This window comes from Antechinus flavipes, chromosome 2, assembly GCF_016432865.1.
Source record: "Antechinus flavipes isolate AdamAnt ecotype Samford, QLD, Australia chromosome 2, AdamAnt_v2, whole genome shotgun sequence".
NCBI lineage: Eukaryota > Metazoa > Chordata > Mammalia > Dasyuromorphia > Dasyuridae > Antechinus > Antechinus flavipes.
In genome coordinates, this window is record NC_067399.1 from 642,102,638 (window position 1) to 642,112,029 (window position 9,392).

Genomic DNA, 9,392 nt, shown 5'->3' on the forward strand with positions numbered 1-9,392 from the left:
CATTTATTTTGTTTGTAGGCAAAAATTCCCTGTTCCATGCCTGATTCCTATTTTAGACTGAGTGCTTTTTTTTAATTTCCCCTTTCTTTTTGAGGGGAAATTCTAGATAAGATCTATGGGTAAAATATCCTCAGTTTGCTGGAGTGGGGGATTTAATATATCTGTGAGTTTGAGAACATGGAAATTTAGCCTCTCTCATTAGTGGCCAAGTTCCTCAGGACTGAAACTGGCCAAGACCATGTATCTGGGTTCGGGACAAGGAATTGGCCCCTTGTAGGTCCAAGAATTGATTCTTTAAGGCTAGCTATAGATCTGAGTATCATCATCAGAGAGTAGATTAGCTAATAGGAAAGTGTAAAGAGAAAAGCCCCCAAATAGAGCATTTAGGAGAAGGATGTGAATGATGATCCAGCAAAGGAGGCTAATAAGGGGTGATTAGACTGGTAGGAGGATAACCAGGAGAGAAGCCAGAGAATGGACAGAGCTCCCTATCCCTTCCCACCTGCAGTCAGGAGTGCCTGAATTCAAATCCATCCTCAGGCACTTGACACTTACTAGTTTTGTGATCCTGGGTAAGTCACTTAATCCCTATTGCAGAAGTAGAAAAAAAGAAGAGGAAGAGGAAGAGGAGGAGGAGGCAGCTGCTAGCAGTGTCAGCCATTGAACAGAGGTAAAGAAGAATGGGGATTAAGCAAAGGCCTGACCAGTTCCAGTGGTTTTGTAATGAAGAGAGCCATCTACACCCAGAGAGAGAACCATGGGAGCTGAGGATGGACCGCAACATAGCATTTTCACTCTTTTTGTTTACTTGCATTTTGTTTTCCTTCTCATTTTTTTTCCTTTTTGATCTGATTTTTCTTATGCAGCAAAATAACTGTATAAATATGTATGCCTACATGGAATTTAAATATTTTTATTTTTAAAATAATTTGTTTATATTATGTATATTTAACTGTTTAACATATATTGGATTACATCTAGGGGAGGTGGGGGGAAGGGAGAAAATTGGAACACAAGGTTTTTCAAGGGTCAATGTTGAAAAATTATCCTTGCACATATTTTGAAAATAAAAAACTTCAATAAAAAAAGAAAAAGCTCAAAGATGTGACAATTAAATGGCCAGTGATAACTTTGAAAAGGAGCTATCTCAGTTATAGAGACAAGGATTTGAAAATAAGTGATGGGACAGGAAGTAGAGACAATGAAAATTGGCGCTTAGCTTGAAAGAGAGGAGAGATGGTTGCTTTAAATGGTGGCAGACTCGAGTGAATGTTGTTTTTTTTTTTTTTTAAGATACAGGAGACTTGGGTGTATTTGTAGACACCTGAGAAGCCAGAAGATAGAATGAGATTGAAAATTAATCAGAGACAAGGGATGATTGTTGGAGCAATGTGCCAGAGGAGACAAGATGGGAGCAAAGTAAGTGAAAGTAAAGGGGATAAACCACCTCCAAATAAAATTGCCAAACTGTTCAGGACTTGACCCAAATCTTTTATGTTCTTTGTACTTCACTATATTCCTTCTTGATATTTTCTCTCAAGGAAAAATTGCTCTATAAATTATATTTATAAGTGGGTAAGATAGAAGGAGGAGCTGACACATCCTCTGCCCTTAGGATGCTGTCTGTCTGCTTGAGAAGACGGTACTCCCAGGTGAAATGATACCAATTTCAATGTACAATATGACTGGGGACTGAAATAAGAATGTAGTATATAATTGGGTCAGGGGCTCACAGGATCATAGATTAGAGCTGCTGTTATCACGTACAACCCTCCGTGATGACATTTGGGATTTTCTCAGCAAAGACACTGGAGTAATTTGCTGTTTCCTTTTCTGACTCATTTTACAGATGAGGAAACTGAGCCAAACAGCATTAAGTGACATGCCCAGGATCACACAGTTAAATAACTGTCTGAGGCTGGATTTGAATTTGTGAATATGAGTGTTCTTGACTCCATACTTAGCACTTTACACAGGGTGCCACTTAGCTTCCCTAGAAAGGGCGTTAAAATGACTCCTTCATTTTCAGGTGAAGCAGTTGAAGCCTGGAAAGACCAAGGGATCTGCTCAAGATCACACAGAGGTATTGAGTGACAATACAGTGACAATTTGAACCCAGCTCTTCTGACCCCTAGTCCAGTGTTATTCTCCATGCACTCACACTGCCTCTCATATATGGGGAAATATAATAAACATCTCTATAGTGCCATCTATATACCAGGCACTCTGCTGATTGCCTTACAAATATTATCTCATTTGTTTTCTCTCTGTGTCTCTGTTTCTCTCTCCGCCCCCCTCTCTTTCCCTTTCTCTCTCCCTCTCTTTCTCCCTCCTTCCCCCCTCCCTCTTTTTTCCCCTGAGACAAATGGGGATAAGTGACTTGCCCAGGGTCACACAGCTGGGAAGTGTTAAGTGTCTGAGATCAGATTTGAACTTGGGTCCTCCCGACTTCAGGACTGGTGCTCTATCCACTGCCCCACCTAGCTGCTCCTCATTTGTTCTCTCTCTCTCTCTCTCTCTCTCTCTCTCTCTCTCTTTTTCTCTCTCTCTCTCTCTCTCTCTCTCTCTCTTCTCTCTCTCTCTCTCTTTCTTTTAAATAACTCTTGAGAAGTGTAAATATACAAATATTTATAAAGCAAGTTTGAGATTGGTGTGGGTTGTATCAGTTAAGGAAATATTCTCGGAGAGGGAAGGGCTCAAGCTGAAATAGGAAGAGTTTGTCTGCTGAAGGACATTCTCAGTGGGAGAACAGGAACAGAGCCTCTGAAGGTAGAATGCACTGAATGTTCATGGGAATGTGTGGGGGAAATGAATTTGGCCACAGGAAGGAGTCTGATGGTACTGGTTTTCCCAAGGTGGTATGGGGTTTCCCAAGGTTCCCAATGGTCCTTTGGTTGACCCTAGTTCCAAAACCTTCTAATTTGCTTCTCTTCACTCCGCGTGGAAGCTTCCCTCTTGAGCCAGGCAAGAGATGTCCCTTGTCTCTGCAAACATGCAAGCCCCTAGGCAAGCAACTTTCAAGGTTAGTTCTCAGAAGACTTGGTGAGTTCCTGCTTTCCAAGAGGAGAAAGTGGCTCAGAAAGAGAAAGTGAATTAAGCCCAGGTCCAACTGATTTGGTAGCTGAGCCAAGATCAGTCTTTGGGGAAGAGAGGACAGAAGACCTTGTTTCAAATCTTGCCTCTGCTGATGACCTTGAGCAAGTAACCTCCTCCCTGGGTCTCAGTTTTCTCATCTAAATGATGAAAGACTTAGACTAAATCACTTCTGAGGTCCTATCTAGCAATAGAACTATCATCAGTTTTCAACTGGGCCATACTGCCTTTAATCATAGGTTAGAAAGATCTTTCTCATGTCCTACCTTGGAAATCATAGCATAGGTTAGAGTCCTTTTCTAAGTAAGACAAAAGAACTCCAGTTAACATCAGAACATTATTCCATTTTATAGTCCCCTCAGTGGGAGTCTTCCAGGCTCACCATTTTCTTCTTCTTCTCCTTCTCCATTCTCTCTTTCCCTTCTCTCCCTCTATCTTAAAAAAATCCAAATTAGTTGTTCTTCCTTTCTTTCTTCCCTCTCCTTCTTTTCCCATCTCTCGCCCTTCTCCCCTCTCTTTCCACTCCCCTCTCTCCTTTCTTTCTTCCCACTCTCCTCTTTCCCTCCACTTTCATGTTTTCCAGAACAAATTAGTTGGGATATACTATATGAATGGGACTTGGTACCCTGACAATCTTGATAGGCCACCAACAGGGCTCTGGGATTCATTCTTATTGAATTTTTCAATCCTTCCTGTTTTAAACATCTGGCTCTGCCCATTCTTGGCATCCCTTCAATTCCCTTAACCGTGTAGAGGTGTGTTTGGCCCAAAATGACAACCACAGTAGCTGCCCACAGATTTTCCAAGTTCTTGACCACATTGGTAGCTGATCCAGTTTCTTTACTGCATAGTTACCAGGAATTATATGATTTGTAAAGTGTTTTGTCTGTATTTTCTTCAATTATGCAGGGCATGGTGACCCAATTAAATTTCTTTGGTTGTTCCCCAAGTGAGAGTTTAATTGCATCTCCTTACCCAATTTCATATTTTCCAGGAATCACAGATTATCTTATATTCTTTATTGTCCAGAATTTCAAATTGCAGTTTCTTATTACCATTTTAAGTATTCCAGTTGCTTTAGAGAATGTAGGTGGCCATCCATTTCCTTTCCTTGGGAAGACATAGCCTAACACATATGTGTTTTTTTTGCCACATCTATGGGTTCTGACTCCTAGATTCAAATCTTGTTTACCGGGCCCCTTCCTCTTGCCAGACCTCTGTGTATTCACATGGAAAATGACATTTTGGACTCCATGATGATACTAAGAACTCTTTTAAATTTAATTCTGTCTTTATACTAAACTTCCTAGGGCTTCCCCAGAATCCAAGGGAAAGTGTTGAGCCTGGCTCAACATTTTCCAGGTATTCTAGGAGAGAAGTTGTTGACCATGATGGATGAGTAGAATGAGATTAAGGATGATGCATTAAGGGTGTTAGATAGCTCAGGAAGGAGATCTGATTGACCAAGTTCTGAGTACTGAGAAAGCTAGGAAAGATGGGCTCTATTACATCATCAGGATTTTAAAAGAAAAGGGGACCTTGGATTATACCCTGGATCACAGCATTGTTGTGAGGATTAAAACATATTATATACACATATTACATATTTGTATATATACACACACATATTTATATATAATATAAAGCACTTTGCAAACCTTAAAATGACATATAAATGTTAGCTAACATTACTGTTATTATTATCATAAATCTAGATCTGGAGGAAAATGTGGTCCTTCTCTTTGTTTACAGCTAATATTTAATAGTAATTATATATAATTATTATTGTTATTATCATTATCATAATCTAGATCTGGGAGGGACCAAACAGAAAATCTATTTCTCCCCTTCATTTATAGCTAATATTTAATAGTAGTTAAATAATGCTATTATTGTTATTATCATGATCATAAATCTAAATCTGGAAGGGACCAAACAGAAAATATGGTCCTCCCCTTTGTTTGCCTCTGAGACATAGAGAAAATAAGTGAGCTATCTAAAGTGATACAGATAGTGAGCGCTATCGTGTACTCTATAAGATGCCAGAAAGCCACATGAAGGCACAGGTACAACCATCAGTTCATCACATCCAGGGGAGAAATCCCTGTACTGGGTTTGGAGTCCTCTCTGTACAGAATCCAAGCTTTGCTAGCACTTACTAAAGACTTTTGGATGGTGAGATATAGGACCAGCTTAACCTAGAGTAGCCTGAGAATATGATTTCCAGTAAGGACATCCCCATACTGATATCTAAGGCCCTCCCTCACACTGAGATCTTAACAAATGAGATCCAAATGCATCTTATCTGTGATAGTATAGAAGAAAGAACCTTGAACAAGCAGCGGATAGGACTAGATTCAGATCTTTATGAGAGAAAAACAGAACACATTGTATTAAGAATGTGCTTCTGCCACTTAACTAATTGTGGGACTGTGCATAAGCTATTACATTTCTCAGAATGTCAGTTCATTATCTGACAAATTAGGTAGCTTTGTACAGCTCAAAGATCCTATGTGGTTTTGTATTTTTTTTTTGAAATTCTCTTAATTTCACTTTTATTTCCTTTTGAGAGTTCAGGCCTAAAATGTGCTTGCTTTTAGGAAAGGAAGCCCAGGGTCAGAGAGGCACACTAGGGAATCATAATCTGATGGAGAAGGAACTCAGAAGCTTTGGCAGGCTTTCTAAAGGGAGAAGGCTGCCCAGAGACAGCCCTCAGTGGGCTGTGCCACAGTAGCCAGCTCCGTCAGCTGAAAATCTGTTATTCCAGAAATAATGAGATGTGTCATGGGAGACAGGGTGACACAGAAATACTGCTTTTGGGGCCTCTGATACAAGGAGTTCCACTTTTCAGAAAGTGTTTCCAACATATGATTGCCATCTTCCCCACTGGGCAAGATGGTGACAATGGGAAAATGAGATCATTTACAGCTTTGCAGATGGGAGAAAGGGGATTCCTGGTGCTGACCCAGTCAGAAAATCCTCAAGGAGGAAGAAGTGGCTTCTGGGACCCTTAGGAGTAAGCTGCTAGATATCAGCAAAGAATTTCCATTTGAGTGGTACCGTGGTCTAGTAGATACAATGCTGGACATGGAAGCAGAAGAGCTGGATTCAAATTCTGTCTCAGATACTGATCGAGTGACTGAGGACAAGAATCTCTATCAGTCTTAGTTTTCTCATCAGTAAAATGGTTATAATTATATTTACAATATAGATTCACATGATTTCCAAGTTAACCATAATTATCTAATCTAACCCATACATGAACAAGAATTCCTAAAATATATATAACAAGACATCATCCAGCCTCAATTTAAAGGCATCCAGTGAAGGAGAGCCCAATTCAGACAGAGGTGGAATCCACGTGAGTTCATTGCTGATGAGCACAGCTTTTAGGGCCAGATGTCCCTATAGCTATGGTTCTGCATCACTAGCCTTCCTGCTTCCCAAGGTAATCTATCTCACTTTTAGAGCATTCCCAATGGTAGAAGTTTGCCCTTATATTGACTTTATTGGACTTTCTGCAATTTCATTCCTCACTCCCCCAGATTCAGTTCGTCTACCTGGGGCCAAACAGAAGAAGGATAGTCCTTCTTTCAAATAACAACGCTTTTCATATTTGAACACATTCATCCTTGGTCTTCTCTTCTCCAGCCAAATTATTTACATTCTATCAACTTATCATAGAGCATGAGCTCAAACCCTTGGTCATTCTGGTGACCTTTTCTGAACACCCTTCACTTTATCAATGTCCTTCTCAAACTGGGGCACTCAAAATTGAACACAAGGCTACAGATACGGTGTGAGTATTTCCTACAAGTTATGTCTTAACAGAGTTCAAGGTTATATTAGCTTTTGGGATTTCCATATCACATGAACTTCACAGGAATGTGAAGAAAACATTCTGTATCTTCTCAAGGGCAGCACAGCCAGCTCTAACAATTTAGGACATTAGTTGTTTACACCCTTTTTTGTATCCTGGACATATTTGGTAGCCTGATAAAGTCTGTGAACATCTTTCTAAAATAATGCTTTTAGACGTATAAAATAAAGTACTTTTGGCTATGAAATCAGTTGAAATATGGTTATAACAATATTTATTTTTTAAATTTGCTGACTCCAGATTAAGAATCTCTAGTTTAGAGTAAGGATAAATTTCACAACTCATTTAAAGGTCCCTGACAGTTCTGTAAAGATTTTCCTTAACACAAGATGTGAGGAAAGTACTTTGTAAACTGTTTAGTGCTATATGAGTGAGTGATTATTTCTATTGTATATGTTATCATTAGTATTACTGGTAGAGGTCAATTTGGTCAACTGGCAGGGTATGACAGGGCATAATTGTAGAGCTCAATTTACCTGAATGATTATCTTGTCTAATCCCTTAATTTTCCAAATATTCAACCCAAAATCTGGAGAGGTTTACCTAACCTGATCAAAGTCACACCAATAACAAGTGGAAGAATCAGTCAGGAAGAAAGCAGTCAGAAACACTGATTTTTATTCAGTGCCTACTGAATTTATGAATTATTTAATTAAATTATTAATTGATTAAGTGCCTGCTATGTTTCAGGTACTGTGCTAAGCACCAAGTATATAAAGAAAGGAAAAAGGCAATCCTTGTTTTCAAGGAGCTCACAGTCTAATTAGGAGGACACAATAGGCAAAGAACTATGGACATACCAAATATATAAAGGGTGAATTGGAGATAATTCCAGAAAGAAGGTGCTAGAATTAAGGGGTGTCAGGAAAGCTTCCCATAGAATTTGAAAGAGACCAAGGAAACCATGAGGCAATGATGCAGAAGGAGAAAGTTTTAAGAATGGAAGATAATGAGAAAAAATACCCTTAAGCAAAAAGAGCAAGGTTACTGGGTTAGAGAGCATGAGGATGTAATAAAAGAATTAGAGAAATAGTAGAAAATAAGGTTATTTAGGGATTTAAATGGCAAAAGACTTTTATTGATCCTAGAGGTGATAGAGAGCCAAAGGAGTTTATTGAATGAGGGGGTCACATGGGGATCATGGGGACATGCTCAAACTTGCAGTTTAGTTAAATTACTTTAATAGCTGAGTAGAGGAGAGATTTGAGGTTGGGAGGACAAGTAAGTTATTGCAATTATCGAGGCAGGAGGAGATAAGGGTCTGAAAGGAGCGATAGCAGTGTCAGAAAGGGCATAAGCAAGTGACATTTTAAGGATAGAATTGATAAAATTGGCATTAGATTAACAATGAGGAGGAACTGAGAGAGAGTGAAGGATGCCATTTAGACCGGATGCCTGGGAAGTGAGTGATCTTAATTATAACAGAGAAGTTAAGAAGAGGTGAAAGTTTTGGGGAAAAGATACTGAGTTCAATTTCGCTCGCGTTCTCTAAGAGATACCCAATTAGAGATGTCCAATAGGCAGTTAGAAATGAGAGCCTGGAGATCAGGAAAGAGTTTAGAGCTGGACAAATAGATCTGAGGATAATTTGTATGAGGTCATAGTTGAATCCATGGGAGCAAATGAGAATCACTAAATGAAACAGTAGAGGGAGAAGAGATCTCCTGAGAGGACATAGTGGCAGAAGGCTTTTGGGTGATGAAATGAGGAGGAGGAAGAAAAGGAGATAAGAGGGAGCTCTTTGCCAATGGCTTTTTTTTCCCCAGTGAAATGTGAGACAAGATGTTCAGCTGAGAGGGTGACGGAAGGGAGAGTCATGGAAGACTCAAAAAAAGGATGAAAAAAAGCCCTGTAGTGAGTGAGATAGTGAGGCACCTAGAATGGTGAATAAAAAAATTGCCTTGCTTCCATTGAGCCCATTGGGAGCCTGGTTGAGGCTACGCAGTGTCCATTTATAGGGGACCCAGACTGTACAGCTTCATGATTTAGTCCAACTTCATTTAGTGGCACATGAGTAAGGGGTGAAGGTTATGGATGATGAGAATTATCCAAGATTGAAACTTGGAAAAGCAACATCTTCAGTAGGGTAAGATGACAGTAGAATTAAATTGATTTTTCAAGAGATCAAGATGAGATAAGGAGTAGCTAGTGCAGAGGTGATAGTCCAGAAAAGGATGAAGAGAGGGAGGCATCAGAGATCATAATGAACATGAATAACAGGGTTTGGGAAAAACAGAATGATAACAGCTTGTGATAAGATAATGGGAAGACAATAGAAAAATCAGGATTTGAATTCAGGTCCTTTGGCTCCAAATCCAATTTTCTTTGGACTGTACTATTCAGTCTCGACCCCCCCCCCGGGTATTTATAGGTGCTTCCTATCCTAGAACATTCCTCTATCCCTATGGGAATCTTTTGA